This window comes from Ceratotherium simum, chromosome 2, assembly GCF_057802395.1.
Source record: "Ceratotherium simum simum isolate JZ-2026a chromosome 2, ASM5780239v1, whole genome shotgun sequence".
Classification (NCBI taxonomy): Eukaryota; Metazoa; Chordata; class Mammalia; order Perissodactyla; family Rhinocerotidae; genus Ceratotherium; species Ceratotherium simum.
This window is the reverse complement of record NC_141901.1, coordinates 36,687,720-36,704,510: the sequence shown is the minus strand read 5'-3', so window position 1 is coordinate 36,704,510 and position 16,791 is coordinate 36,687,720. Positions and strand designations below refer to the sequence as shown.

Genomic DNA, 16,791 nt, shown 5'->3' with positions numbered 1-16,791 from the left:
GCAAATTATTGGGCCCTACCCTAGACCTAATAAATCCAAACCTATGGGAATGGCACCAGCAAGCTGTTTTAACAAGCTCTCCAGGGTGATTCTGATGTATAGTGAAGTTTGAAAACCATAGTTCAGAGCATTCCTGTCTAACTGTCTGCCATGTGAGTCAACAAATTCCTGTAGCCTTGGATGAGGTTCAGGCGAGTGAGCTGGGAAATCCTGCCAGAAAAAACATGGCAGTGGAAGTGGCTAGAAGAGATATTGGTAAAAAATATGATCACATTAGGACCACAATGAGACCCTTAGAGCAGGCATGGGCAGGTCTACTAGGAAATCTAGATAATTTCCCAGTTCCAGGGCTGGGAGCAAATAAAGTTAATAGCTTGGTTCTCCTAGGAACTCCCCCTACACCAACTCTGGAATCAGGGATAGGCTAAGATCTGGGCAAAAGAAGATTTCTTGGGGGACAAAATAAAGCTGATGCTATAGCCAAGTTTCAGGTAAAGTTGATCTTTCTTAAGGAGATTAGTCAATGGACAATGAAGTGGTTAACGGAGTATGATCTTCCAATAGTGCCCTCAAACCCAAAAATGGTTATATTACTTTCAGTCTTTGGGGCTTACTTTCTTGTCTCACCTCATGCAAATAACCCTGTTTGGAGAACATATCACCCACAAATTAGACTTCTGAGCTCTCATACATGTATTCACCAGGATTTGTGTAGATTTAGTGCTGCCCTAATTAGCCCAGCCCCCAACAAACCAAGGACTGTGTGAAGTGACATACAGGATGGTGAGTTTTTGATAGATTTTCTGGATAGCAGTCACTCTCAGCCCACTGGATTATGAAGAATCACACTTATTAACCGCTGAGATACTAAAGTTATATTCCGAAAAGAAAAGCATTACTTAATATTTCAGTTTTCCTAAGAATGTCTGCAAGGCTTTACCTACTCACCAGTCTCCTGCTTTTGATTGGTTGTTTTTCCCCACAAGGTTGAGTTTCATGAATACTTCAGCCTCACAGCTGAATACAACTTAATGATGAGTGAGAATGGATATTAGGCACATATTGTCATAACTATACAGTCACAGTTTAAATTTCCATCCTTCTACATGAGGACAGCAAAGATCTAAACAGGATAGTTTGAGGCAAACAAACTTTTATTTAGATGGAAAATTTTATCTATATAGTCCCAGAGGAGCTGTTCTTCTGGTTCCAAGTATAAATAGTGTGCATAATGAAAGGCATAGTCACATTCCAATGTGAGGGTAACACTACATCCTGTTGTGAGAAGACCTTGCCCTAATGGACCATATAATTTATTAACACCCAGATACAGGTGAAAAAAGTAGGTAGCACTGGTGAGGGTATAATTAGGTGAAGCGAAGGATCATGGTATGCTAGGGGATTATTGCAGCAAAGAATTCCGTCAGAATGACTAAGTGCAGTAGGAAGCCATATGGTAGGCAAAAGCTCATCCCCACAGAGTGTCACAGATGTGATCTCATAAAGATGATCCCTGTAGGGTTTGCATGGGCTCAGTAGATGTCTGGGTCCACTGAACAAGCCAGATATATAGTGTTTCCAATGGCTTGAAATCCAACTTTACACAGATCTGTAGTTAAGAACTAGTATCTAAAACCCATGGTCTTAGGAAGGTTGGGAAGGAGGGATGCATATGTCTGAATATGACCATTTATCTCATTACTTCTCACGGGCAGAGTGTTTCTTACTTGGAATGTGCTTTATGGCTCTCCAGGGGCACAGACTCTAGGACTGAGGCTACTAGTTTCCAAGGGAAATTCCTTCTCCACTTTTCCACAACTTGCAATGATTCCCTGTTCCCTTCCTCTGTAGTTGTCCCTGGCAGGGGCCCAGGTGAAATTGTCTGGGAGCTGGGAAGTGTGGCCTTGAAGATTATCATGAATCTAGGTGGATGGGACAAAGATGATCTTCACAGCTTACAATATTTGATCTGCATGGCTCCTGACCCTATTTTTTCAGATTTTTTTGAGGGGAAACATAATTTAATATCAAATCTTAGAACAGACAAAAAAAACTATGCCACACCAGATGCTTGATCATTCTCTTCCAGTGGACCCTGAGAGAGAGAGGTTTTGCTCTGACTGGGAAAGTGGCTTCATAAAGTCCACATGAGGCAGCCAGGGATTCTGCATAGTTTGCCTTTTTTATCTAGCTTCTGGTGCAGGGTATAACGTACTTTTCAGTCTCATCTTTCAGGTAGGGCAAAATAAATGCCGCTTTTAAACCTCTCCTCAAAATGTCAGAGCCTGTATCTTCATTGACGTTCAAAGCTGAATTAGGAGTCATGCCCTCTCCATAGAATTGTAGAAGTTGGGCCTGCAGGCACAAGATAAGCAACTCTATGCTTGACCTCTGTCTTAGCCATAGAGGCCACGGGCAAGGCACAGAAGCCCTAAGAACTACATTTATTAGGCAAAACCACTGTTGTGTATGATGGTGGTGTCCATTATACTTGGTCCTGTCAGAGGTGCAGTGTCCTGGGAACCTGAATACAATGCAAGGGTGAAACACCTATGGACCTCAGGATGCTGTGCATGAATCTGAGACAGAGATCCAAGAGACAGTACAATGTGAGGAACTCCAGTCAAAGATAAAAGAACATCCCAAACAGAGAGTCAGTATGAAAGACCATGCTGAGAAGGAGTCCAGGTATAAGGCCACAGAACGGAGACAAGAGAAAAACACAGAGGAGCACAAAGGGTTTAAAGTGGAGAGAGGGAAATTGAGCCTGGAAGAAGACAGTAGTCTGAGTTAATAGAACCCCTGTGGCCTTGGGTTTGGTAGGAAAGGGTCCAATAAAGTGACCAGTCTTGCTCTGAAAAGGTCTGTGCACCTCAGGTCTTCTATAGTCATTTGGCAATAACTGTTCTTCTGAAACAATAGTAAGGCCCTCTGGACACTACAGAAAAAAACTTAAAATAGAAGAGGTACTGAATATTTCTTTTTAAAGCTGCAGAAAGAGAAATATAGATGAGTACAGAAAATAGAAAATTGGATTTGACTATCAAGCTGCTTTTTTCGTGACTTTAGCAAGAGTTGTTGCAGAAATAAATGATAATATTGTATAAGTGGCTAGAAAATGGTAATAGCTCATATAGATTGTAGTTAGACATTCTGCAGTCAAGGAAGAACAGAGATAGGTCAATACATCCTGGAAGGCTTGTTACGTGGCAGAAAAATGAATTATTTTTTAAATGGAGGTGACAGATGTGTGTGAGAGTGTGTGTGTGTGTGTGTGTGTGTGAAGCTGAAGGCCAAAAGTCAAAAAACATTATGTGAAGAGTGAGGGTAACAGAAGATCAGATCAGGATCCTGAAGGCCTCAGGAAAGGATGTGCTCTGGAGCAAAGGTGAAATTAACCTTAAAGAAGGTTAATTTCTTAATTGCTCTTCTTAAAGAAGAAGAGAAATGCCTCATCTTATGAGGCAGAAGAGGTGGCAATATAGGAAAAATAATAACACAGCAAGTTCAAGCACATGCATTTTGATATATAAAGTTCCTCCTAAAACTGAGACACACCAGGCTATCCAGTAAGATATGGTTTCTCCAGGTGGGCTGTAAGTCAAGTAAACTGTAATTATTGATCTCCTTCCCTAAATTAATGGATGGTTCTTTGTATAAGGGAAAAAGATGGAGGATGCAGGAGATAAGAGCAACCATTCAGGCTCAGAATCCCTGAAATAAAATGGCTCAGAAACAAGGAAAAGAAAAGAAAATTGAGGCCACATTTACCTTGCTAGACCTCTGGATCAGGATGACAAAAGTACAAATTTTGAGTACAAATTTGAATTTTACTCCCAATGCCTTGCTTTGTTTTGTTTCCAGAATTTTTATTATGAAAAAATTCAAATATAAATTTGAAAGCATAAGATAATGAACACTTGCATACCCATCACTTAGATTCAAGAAATGTTAACATTTTGCCTGAATTACAAATATTATAAGGGTATGTGTTTATCTATACAAATTTATTGCTGAACCATTTGAAACTAGGTTAGATACTATGATATTTAGCCACTAAATACTTCAGCATAGGGCCGGCCCTGTGGCTTGGTGGTTAAGTGCGCGCGCTGCGATGCTGGTGGCCCGGGTTCGGATCCCGGGTGCGCATCGAGGCACCACTTCTCCGTTCATCCTGGGGCCGAGTCCCACATACAGCAACTAGAAGGATGTGCAGCTACGACATACAACTATCCACTGGGGCTTTGGGGGGAAAAAATAAAATAAATAAAATCTTTAAAAAAAAAAAAAAATACTTCAGCATACATCTCCTATAATAAGAAAAAAAAATCGAAACAGCCTCAATACCTTTATCACACCTCAGAATATTATCAAAAATAGCCTGTTATTGGGACTGGCCCTGTGGCCTAGTGGCTGGGTTCAGCACGCTCCACTTCAGCGGCACAGGTCTGGTTCCCAGACACGGACCTACACCACTCATCAGCAGCCATGCTGTGGTGGCGACCCACATGCAAAATGGAGGAAGATTTGCACAGATGTTAGCTCAGGGCAAATCCTGCTCAAGCCAAAAAAAAAGAGGAAGATTGGCAACAGATGTTAGCTCAGAGTGAATCTTCCTCAGCTTAAAAAAAAAAAAAAAAAAAAAAAACCTGTTATCCCATATCCAAGCCACAGTCAAATTTCCCAAAGCAAACAACAGATGCTTTTATTTTTTTTATTTCAGTTTATTTTTTTGCGAGGAAGATCAGCCCTAAGCTAACATCCATGCTAATCCTCCTTTTGCTGAGAAAGACCGGCTCTGAGCTAACATCTATTGCCAATCCTCCTCCTTTTTTCCCCCAAAGCCCCAGCAGATAGTTCTATGTCATAGTTGCACATCCTTCTAGTTGCTGTATGTGGGACGCGGCCTCAGCATGGCCAGAGAAGCAGTGCGTCAGTGCGCGCCAGGGATCCGAACCTGGGCCGCCAGTAGCAGAGCACGCGCACTTAACCACTAAGCCATGGGGCCAGCCCAACAGATGCTTTTATAGTTAAGTTAGTTCTTTCAAACTAGAATCTAATCATGGCTTATGCACTACCTTTGTTTTATATCTTTTGTTACTTTTAAACCAGAACAGCCACACACACACATACACACACACGCAATGCTTTGTTATCCCCATGACATCAGCATTTTGAAGAGTCTAAAATGATCACCTTATAAAATTACCACATTCCCGATGAGTTATTTCTCCTAGAGTATTTACCATGCTTCTATGTGTCCTGTATTCCCTATACACTGGAACTCTAGACTAGAGAAGTCTTGATTAAACACAGATGAAACATTTTAGGCAAGGGTATTTCAAAGGCAGTGCTGCTACTTCATATTGTATTACACCAGGAGGCACACATGTCAAGCTGTCCACTATCAGTGAGGCAGGGTTTGATGAGAACAGTTCTGTCTATTTTAAAGGTGCATTTAATCTTTTGCAAAGAGCAAGTAATCTGTCGGGTGATACTTAGGCCTCATCCAAATATTCTATTTCCTAACAAACAAACTTTCACCTAATGGTTTCAAAATTCATTGATAATTTTTGCGTGAATCAATTAGTTCAGGATAAGAAAATAGTGATTTCTAGCAGTATCGCTCCTTCTATATTTATTAGCTGGCTATCTTCTGCAATATTCACAACAGTTAAAAGGCAAGATGGTAGTCATCTGGAATAGTCACCAATATTCTGGCTTTTTCTTCCTTCTGAGTACATGATGGAGCGTATTAGCTTTTGCTCCAGTTACAAACAATCTGAAATCTTAGCAGCTTATAACAACAAACATTTCTTGCTCACCGTTCTGTGATTTGTCTTGGCTCAGCAGTGGTTCCGCTGGGCTTTGCTCCAGGCTCTAGATCAGCGTCACACGTCTCTCAAACCGGGAGCCTGAACGAAGAACTAATGGATCCTGGGAGCCTGCCCTTCCATTGCTGTATGGTAGAGTGCAAAAGAGAGGGTGAAAACATGAGACTCCTTTTATAGCCTCTGCCTGGGAACAGGATGCTATCACTTCCGCCCACATTGCATCAGCCAAAGCAAGTTACAAAATCAGGATGGCGGAAAGTTTACTCTGTTCCTGGGGCAGAGAACAAGAGAAAATTATTTCCTAAAACAACTACACAATCTGCCATAGCTGGATTGAACTTTCCATCCTCCTAAATTTGGACATGGCCATATAATTTGCTTGGGTCAGTGAAATATGAGCAGACACGTGGTGTATTTTCCAGCACCTCCTTTCCACTGCCACAGAGACCAGCGAAATTCTAAATTATTGAGTCACCATCACTTTGCATTCCTAAGTGAGGATAGCAAGTGAGTTAGCAGAACACCTGCTAACCCAAGACTGACAGGTAGTGAAAGTAAAAAATAAACTCGCTCCGGCCGGCCCCAGGGCTTAGCGGTTAAGTGCGCGCGCTCTGCTACTGGTGGCCTGGGTTCAGATCCTTCCTTTTTGTGGCCGTTCCATCTTCAAGACTTGGTTTCCAGCATCGCCACTGGCATCAATATCCTGTGAGAAGACAAGAAAAAAGAGAGTGGAGAAAGTGTATTTGCTTGTTAACCACCTCGGCCTGTGCACACATCACATCCACTCACATGCCCCATCCGGATACAAACCAGTCTGGAAAGATGGTTTCCTGGTGGGAAGCATGACTTTTTGGTGGAAAGTCATAATAGCTCCAGGAGGGTTTGTCAGAATCCTGTCGTGAGAATACTTGTTTAGGTAAAAAAGGCACTGGGAAGCAATTCAAAGAAAAAAAGTCACAGGCTGCCATCTCTCAAAAACCCTAGCTCCAGGCAGAACAAATTGGCCTAGGTCACAATTGTGAAGCCATTTGCAGAAGACCTTTGCTCTCTTTCTTAATGCCTTGCTCCCCTCTGGAGTTCTATTGACAGGCATTTAGTGCTTTCATGGTGACTCCAAGCTCTTTGGACACCTCTAGTGGCAATTCTGCTCTGTTCTCCCAAGACATTACTAGGTGACCAGCTGATCAAGAGCTAAGATGGCCACAGCTGAATTGGGTCTTGTCTTTGATACATTTGCACTTTAATATTTCTGATTTTTATAACCTAGGGACTGTAGAAACATAGAATCTCATGGAATGATTTAATCATGTTACCACAGTCCAATTTAGGAGAAATTTGATAGGCAGCTCGTCCTTTAGAAATCCCTCAATCATAGCACACAACCTTCCATGTACAAGTAAAGTCAACCCACTAATAAAATACTAATAAATAATAATAAAATACCAAACTAATAATATCTCTGTCGTTACCATGGTTCTTAATACTTTACAAAGCCCTTTAATATCCATGTACAAATCAAATCAACAGTATTAAATAGGAAAAACATATTATCTCCACTTTACTAATGAGGAAACTGAGACTTAGATAAGCTAAGTTACTTTCCTGAAGTCACAAGGCTAGAAAGGAACAGACTAAAGACTAAAGCCAAGATAGTTTGACTCCTCGTTTAGTGCTCTTTCATAATTCTGGGAAAATGGGCCCTTTCCTGTGATGTCCAGTATTTCTAGGGCTTTTAGAAGTCTCTGTCTTCCAAATTATCTTCTAGTAAAAAAGTAGCCTGGTTTAACTGGTTTCCAACCCGGTCTTACATTTAAGATTCATTTCCTTATTTTCTCTTTGACACATGTATTAGCTCTCAGTTCATGTTCTGATTTTCCTTTTTCTCCATCTTGAATATTTTCGGATGGTCAATTATCTGGGGGAAGAAACGTTCATATTTTGATTAGAGTTACATCACTGATATCACTGCATTTATTTCTCAATCCATAGAAAGCTTTTGACAATTATTGCTTTGCTTCCCACTCACCCTTGCCAACTTGCACCCCAGGGCAGTGATTCATTCTTTCCCTCCTTTTTTTTTAAATCACGAAAGCTGATTGAACATGCAGTAAACCAAGAGCATTGCAACGTGACAGGAAAGCAAGTAAGGGCCTCTAACCTGACACATACGGTTAAAAGCAGACTGTAGTTAAAACCACAAGATGGGAGTTACTTCCTTCCCAAATGCCCACGCAAATCTGGTCTGTCACACAGCAGGGCTTGCGTGTATTTGCCAATAACAATACTTAGGAGAAAATATACCTCATTTACTCCATTTTCTCAGATTCTCTACTTTGTTCCAGATACTCTGTTCAATCCTCATCCCATCTCCCTGCCTCTTTCTCACATCTCTAACTCCCTTAAATAATTTTCTCGCAATCTCTGTCCTTCCTTTCCTTTCATTGTCTTTGCTCATTTTGTTTTCCAGAAATTCTTTCCTAATATTCATGCTTGATCCTGACGTTCCTGCTTATTGCTTCCTCTCAAAATTTACCATATCATGTCTCTAGAAGTTCTTTCTATGATAGTTTGTTGCTCTAAAATTGAGGATGAATTTATAGAACTGGAGTTGGCAAACTACAGGCCAAATTCCACCTGTGGTCCATCTTTGTAAGGATCCCAAACTAAGAAGGGTTTTTACATTTTTAAAGGATTGTAAATTGAAATAAAGGTTCCACAGAGACAGAAGGGCCCACAAAGCCTAAAATATTTACTGTCTGTCCGTTTACAGAAAAAGTTTGCCAGCATCTGTTCCAGACTATAAAAAACTTCTGGTCTCTTGCCTATTGCCATCCTCAGTCATCTTTGTTATTCTTTGAGATTCTCTCCCCAGTTTAAAGCAGAGAATACAGGATTACAGGACAACCAGCTGCAAAAAGGCACTAGAACTGAAGGCCCTTATCTTTTTCTTTATGTGGCATGACCATTATGAGAAGAGTTTAGGATTTCTTTTTATTTCAATTTCTTGTTTTGGGGGTAGAGTATTTTTGGTCATAGAGAACAACTCAGATCATGGCCTTCACATTCCCAATGAATCAGGGGACCCACTGGAGAACCAATACGCCCTTCTCTCCAGCCCAGGAAAGTAAGAGAGAAATAGGTGAGGTGGCACTGGCATGAGAGGAAGCAGGAAGGTTATGCAGGAGAAAGGTCTGAATAATTTATCCTCCCTGTGAATCCCAGGTGGTGGCAACTGAATCTCCTGAAGCCACACCAAGACAGAGACAGATTTTAATATTTGAATGACACATTTGAATGAGGCCTTCTCACTCTGCTTCGGACGCCCCTACTGGCAGAGTGAGGTGTGACTGGAGAAGTAAAGAGCCTGGGAGGCCACAATAGCACTGTCCCCAGAGACCAGGATAATGGCATGCTGGTGTGCTGCCATGCCTGGCTGCTTCTCTGAGACAAATATCAGAGCCAGGGTGTGTGTGAGTTTGTAACAGCACATCCTGGGAAAGCCTCCACTAAAAATCCTGACCGTCATGAGGGGAAATATGCTCTCTGCCAGCAAAATGGGATGAAAGCAGAATAACAGATTACCAACAATACACCAAAGCAAGCTTTATAGCCAAGACCTACTTAAGTGTAGGCACCTACTAGCTGTAGAACAGGCTAAATTCACATGTTTAGCCAAAGGCTGTGAGAGTAGATTTAGGAGACAAATATAAAAACAACAACAACAATAATAATGTCAAGGGAGAAAGACCTTTTGCTGGCCCGGAACGTCATTACTCCTAGAATGTAAGAAGTCCATATAGTGATTTTCATTTTTTAATAAATGTTTATTAAGCCTATGTGAACTGTTACTTTACAATCTAAAGCTCCGACAGGAGAAGACACTTGTTCAGGGTCACATGGTTATCAAGGACAAGACAAAGAACAGAAGCACAAGGAGAGATACCAGAGATAAAAGTAAACATCTGTGACTCTGATTCTCAAATCTGCCTCCTGGCAGCTGTCTAGTTTGGGGCAAGTTATTCAACTCTCTGAGCCTCAATTTTCTCAACTCTAAAGTTGGAACAATATCTACTTCTCAGGGATCTTCTGAGGATTAGAGGTTATTTTTCTAATGTGATTGGCTCATGGCTGACCCTCTAGAGGAAAGGAAGACACAGAGAAGGGAAGGTGTGTAGGTACCAGGCACTCTCATTACAGGAAGCACAGGGGCACAGAGGCCTGAGCATCAGGACACCAGAATTTCAGGCAGTTATATCCACATTTCCACGTCCCTTGAGGATAAAAGATTAGAAAACATAGTTCTTACAATCAGTCCTCCAGTGACTATGGGAATTCCTAGCTACAAAAAGCATTTCAACTCTGGGGCCAGGAATTCTGAGCAAAACATTTGCAAGTCAACCCTCTCCCCTCTATTGCTCGATGGGCATTCTAGACCCTCAAAACTGTGTGCGTGAAGCAATGTCCCCTTCCTTTTCTGCCTCTAACTTTGAATCTCTTCTTTTCTGACATTCTCAGCCTCCTGGAGCCTTCTCAACACATTCACGTGGTAAGAGATATTCTTGTCTGAGAATGGGGGCCAAGGAAAGAAGAAATGAACCAAAGAGGAAATGCACAACCAAAATTGCACTGGCCTGAAAGTCACCACCCATTTCCTGCACTGTGGCTATCTCTATAAAGGTGACCAGGTAATATCTCTGCCTCCAAGTTTGCAAAGTCTCTGGTATTATCAGTAATGAAAACATAACCTAAAATTGGTAGAATCACTTTAGAAAGAATATGGTATACCCTGGTGAAGTTGAATAGGCATATAATCTATGATTTAGCAATCTTACTCCCACGTACATAATCTGAAAATTGTTGCACTATGATATACAAGAATATTCTAGCAACGTTGTTTATAACAGAAAAAAAAAAACACTAGAAACAAACCACATGTCAATCAAGGGCAGGATGTATTAATAAACTGTGGCATATTCACACCATGGAGCACTATACATCAATGAACATAAATGAACTGCTGTACATCTAAGAACATGGATAAATCTCAAAAAATATGATGAGGAAACAAAAGAAACACAAGAGAATATGTTTCTATTTATATAAAGTTTAAAAACAGGCAAAATTAGGTAACATTATTTAGAGACAGCTATATGTGAGATAAAACTATAAAGAAAGCCAAAGGGATGATTGGTTACCTCTGGGGGCTCGGAGGGGGTTGCAATTGAGGAAGTTCACCCAAGAGTCTTCAAAGGAACTGGCAACATTCTCGTTTTAAGCTGGCTGGTTGGAACTTGAGTGCTTATTTTATGATTACAATTATGCTTTTTAAACTGTTCATATATATTACACACACCCTTGGGTGTGAATAATTTATTTCACAATAAAAACATTAATGTAACCCAAATATGCACAGGGCCCTTTGGGTAGCCTCTGCATCACTCTACACTATCTTGAGCCCAGTCAGAGCACCAGTGTCAGCCTTGACTAGGAACATAAATTTTATTAAAAGTTTTGCCGAAGATGGAAATGAGTGTTATATATTGTGCAGCACACGGCAAAACTAAAACTTTCCCTTTAATCATCTCCATTCTTTCTTTTTTTCTACATTGCTTTACAAATGCTCTTTCCCATATATCTGTCTCCTCCGAAATCTTTAAGAAGCTGCTCTATAAACTACAACTATCAATTCTTCCCACCTCACGCAGTCAACCAACCTGGTCAGCTCTTGTCCCCAACGCATGATTTGAAGGCATTTATTCATACAGAATTTTGAATCTCATCAAAAAACTACTGACTACCATAACAAACTACTTTCAGAAAAAAAAAAAAAAAAACAGATGAATAGGAATCCATCTGTGCCAAAAAGGAATAAAAATCCAAGGAGTACTGACAAATGAGAGACGTGTTGCCTATCTCAGTAATGAGCAAAATTAGCTTCACTGTCATTAGGAGCAGAATAGGTGCAATGACTTGTTCACTCATTCTTAGTTAATGGCTTCATCTCACTTTTCAGTGAGAAAATAGAAGCCACTGGATGTGAAGCCCCAGATCTTCTTACCTACAAACCCCCCTACTCATGTTCCCTCATCATATCCTTCTTCTCTCTGTTACAACAGGGAAGGGGTAACTCCTCCCATCAAAGCTCCTCCTTTCCCTTGGGTTCTGGACTCCATCTTTTCTTAAATTCTAGAGGACCTCAAGCCTTACATTATCCCTTTTCCTCTTCTGAACCTCCAGCTTCTCCCTTTTTCCAGGAGAGCGATGTCATGATCATGGTGGCATGAGGTGCTTCCTTGGTCTCTCCTCTTCAATCTACAGCAAGTAAAATATCCATAACTCAACCAAGGCTACACTGGCCAACACCCCAGGATGCTGGAGAGATCCACACATCAGTACACATGAAGATGGGTGGGCTGGAGCATACAGAAAAGGTGAAACAGGGTAACAGCAGAGGTGGTACCCTCAATCCTGGCCCCCAGCCACTGCAAGTAAGCCGGCCACCCTCAGTCCCAGAGAACCCAGTAGCAGCAGCAAAGGTGTGCACACAACTCTGGCCTCACAGCCAAAGCCGCATCTGCAGCCACAGGGAACAGAGCAACAACGGAGATGGAGCCCTGTGATCCCAACCCCGGGCCATGGCTCAGAGCCCAGTAGGAGCAGTGGAGGCATGCACATGACTCCGGATTCCTGACCACAGCGGCACCTGTGGCCACAGGGAGCCAGGCAATGGTGGAGGTGGAGCCCTGTGATCCCAACCCCCTGGTGGAGGCTCAGAACCTGGTAGCAGCAGTGGAGGCGTGTACACAACTGTGGCTTTCCTAGTGCAACAGCACCTGCAGCCACAAGGAATCAGGAAACAGTGGAGGCAGGGCCCTGAGAACCTGGTTCCCTCACCATTCTCCTCCTGCCCCTCCTCCCACCAGGCAGCAATGCTTGCTAGCCAGGTGATCCCAGATGCAGTGGAGGCATCCACCATCCCTATGCCCCCAGCAGTGAAGCCAGTGACCACAGCAACACCAGCAACAGCAAGACATCGGTGACCCCTGGAGGCACAGGTGGTGATGACAAGGGTCTCAGTGATGCCCCTAGTAGAGGCAGTGGAAGGTGGAAAGTGCCAGTCCCCACTATATCCAGAGGCAGCTCAAGTAAGAGAAAGCAAAAACTGGTACTCTAGCGCCGCCTACTGAAAAACAAAAGAAAGGCCTCTAAAAGTGAACCAGTTCAATAGAATCAAAACAAACAAAGTTATGCCTAAATAAGAAAAGGGTTTGAACAACAAATACGCCGGCAGAGGAATAACTCATCACGTACCACAAAAAGCCACAGTAACACTGCATCACAAAAAGAAAACAACAATTCTCAAGAAACTAAACATAAAGTCATGGAAGACTGTGATTTAACTGACAAATAATTCAAAACAGCTGTCATGAAGAAAGGCAGTGAGATACAAGAAAACTCAGAAAGGCAGTTCAATGAGCTTGAATTAATGTACAGAAGTAAAATTAATGAACAGAAGGAATATTTTACCAAAGAGATTGAAACTCTAAAAAAGAACCAAACAGAAATTCTGGAGCTGAAGAACTCAATAAATGAGATGAAGAATGCATTAGAAAGCATTGGAAATAGAGCAGACCATATGAAATAGAGAATTAGCAAGCTCAAAGATAGAAATCTAGACTGATGCAGGTAGAAGAAGAGAGAGAACTAAGATTTTAAAAAATGTAGAAATTCTATGAGAATTATCCAACTCCATTAGAAAGGACAGCATAAAGGATAATGGGTACCCCAGAAGGAGAAGAGAGAAAGAAGGGAGAAGAGAGTTTATTTAAAGAAATAAAAGCTGAGAACTTCCCAAACCTGTGGTAGGAACTGGATATAAAAATCCATGAAGCTAGAATATCCAACTATCTTAGCACAAAAAGACGTTCTCTAGACAAGTTATAACAAAACTGTCAAAAGTCAATGATAAAGAAAGAATATTAAAGGCAGCCAGGAAAAAAGAACAATAATCTACAAGGAACTAGGAATTAGGCTATCAGTAGATTTTCAGCAGAAACTCTGCAGGCCAGGAGACAGTGAATGATATATTCAAGACATTGAAAGATAAAAACTGCCAGCCAAGAATATCCAGTAAAGATATTCATCAGATATGAAGGAGAAATAATGGCTGTCCCAAACAAAAGCTGAGGGAGTTCATCATCACTAGACTTGCCTTACAAAAACTGTTGAAAGGAGCTCTCCCACCTGAAACAAAAAGGCAAAGGTACACAAAATTTGAGCAAGGTGATAAATAGACAGAATCAGAAAATTGCAACTCTATATTAGAATAGATTGGTTAACAATTATAACATAAAGGTTAAAGGGAAAGGAAGCATTAAAAAAACTATAACCAACTCAATTTGGTAATGAACTCAACACGAAAAGGGATAATTTGCAATAACCAAAAAAATAGAAAGGGAAGAGGAAAAGGATGGAATCAGATAGGCAAATCAGAAAAGATACTATCAACAGGAAAAGGACTATCTTATCTATGAGACCTTTTATACAAATCTCATGGTAACCACAAAACAGAAATTCACAGCAAAGATATGAAACATGAAAAAAGAAGAAACTGAGAAAAACATCACAGAAAACAACCAAAGTGAAACGGCAGACAGAGACACACGGAAAAAGCAACAATGGAAATATAGAGCAACCAGAAAACAAAAGATAAAATGGCAGTACTAAGTCCTCATGTAACAAATTGAAGAGAAGGGGATGCTTCTTAACTCATTTTATGAGTCCGACATTACCCTGATACCAAAACAAGACAAGGACAACACAAAAAAAGAAAATTACAGGCCAATATCGCTGATGAACATAGATGCAAAAATCCTCAACAAAATATTAGCAATGCAAATACAACAACAAATTAAAAGCATCATACACCATGATCAAGTGAGATTTATTTCAGGGATGAAAGGATGGTTCAACATCCATCAATCAATCAACATGATACACCACATTAACAAAATGAAGAATAAAAATCATGTGATCATCCTCAATAGAAGCATTTGACAAGACTAAGAATCCATTTATGATTAAAAAAACTCTCAATAAAAATGGCTATAGAAGGAAAGTACCTCAATACAATAAAGTCCATATAAGACAAACCCACAGCTAACATCATACTCAATGAAGAAAATCTGAAAGCTATCCCTCTAAGAATAGGAACAAGACAAGGATGCCCACTCTCACTACTCTTATTCAACATAGTATTGGAAGTCCTGGCCAGAGCAATTAGACAAGAAAAAGAAATAAAAGGCATCCAAATTGGAAAGGAAGAAGTAAAACTGTCTCTATTTGCAGATGACATCATATTATAATATTATATATAGAGAACCCTAAAGAATCCAGCAAAAAACTATTATAAATAATAAACAAACACAGTAAAGTTGCAGGGTAAAAAATCAACATATAAAAATCAGTTGCATTTCTGTACACTAAGAACAAACTAGCAAAAAGAGAAATAAAGAAAACAATCTCATTTACAACAAAAGGAATAAAACACCTATGAATAAATTTAACCAAGAAGTGAAAGATCTGTACATGGAAAACCCTAAGACATAGCTGAAAGAAATTGAAGAAGACACAAAGAAATGAAAAGATACCCTGTGCTCATTAATTGGAAGAATTAACAATTAAAATGTCCATATTACCTAAAGCAATCTACAGATTCAATATAATCCCTATCAAAATACCAATGACATTTTTCATGGAAATAGAACAAAGAATCCTAAAGTTTGTCTGAAACAACAAAAGACCCCAAATAGCCAAAGCAATCCTGAGCAAAACAAGGCTGGGGGTATCATACTCGTGATTTCAAAATATACTACAAAGCTATAGTAATCAAAACAGGATGGTATTGGCAGAAAAAGAGACACACAGATCAATGGGACAGAATTGAGAGCCCAGAAATATACCCACACATATATGGACAGCTAATCTTCAACAAAAGAGACAAGAACATACAATGGAGAAAGGAAAGTCTCTTCAATAAATGGTGCTGGGAAAACTGGACAGCCACATGCAAAAAATGAAAGTAGACCATTATATTACACCATATGCAAAAATTAACTCAGAATGGATTAAAGACTTGAATGTAAGACCTGAAACCATGAAACTCCTAGAAGAAAACATAGGCAATTCACACTTTGACATCAGCCTTAGCAATATCATTTTGAATATGTCTCCTCAGGCAAGGGAAACAAAAGCAAAAATACACAGATGGGACTATGTGAAATTAAAAAGCTTCTGCACAGCAAAGGAAACCATGAACAAAATGAAAAGACAACCTAATGATTGGGAGAAGGTATTTGCAAATCATACATCTGATAAGGGGTTAATATCCAAAATACATAAAGAACTCACACAACTCAACAACAAAAAAGCAAATAACCTGATTAAAAAATGCGCAAAGGATCTGAACAGACATTTGTCCAAAGAAGATATATAGATGGCCAATAGGCACATGAAAAGATGTTCAACCTTACTAATTATTAGTGAAATGCAAATCAAAACCACAATGAGATATCACCTCATGCCCGTCAGAATGGCTATTAGTAAAAAAACAAGAAATAACAAGTGTTGGAGAAGATGTGGAAAAGAGGGAACCCTCATACACTGCTGGTAGGAATGTAAATTGGTGCAGCCACTATGGAAAACAGTATGGAGATTTCTCAATAAATTAAGAATAGAACTACCATATGATCCAGCTATTCCACTTCTGGGTATTTATCCAAAGAATATCAAAACACTAATTCAAAAAGATATATGCAGCACTATTATGTTCATTGCAGCATTATTTATAATGGCCAAGACATGGAGACAATCTAAATGGCCATCGACGGACCAATGGATAAAGAAGATGTGGTATAATATACAATGGAATACGATTCAGCCCAAAAAAGAGATGAAA

At 40.2% G+C, this 16,791-nt stretch overlaps 1 protein-coding gene across 1 annotated transcript in view; it reads right to left on the bottom strand.

Moving 5' to 3' along the window:
* AIM2 (absent in melanoma 2) overlaps positions 1-16,791 on the bottom strand; it is a 131,463-nt gene that overhangs the window by 57,298 nt on the left and 57,374 nt on the right. The window contains 2 exon segments of the mRNA XM_087441069.1: positions 5,826-6,537; positions 7,643-7,749. The gene's annotated coding sequence lies outside the window, so the exon portion shown is untranslated.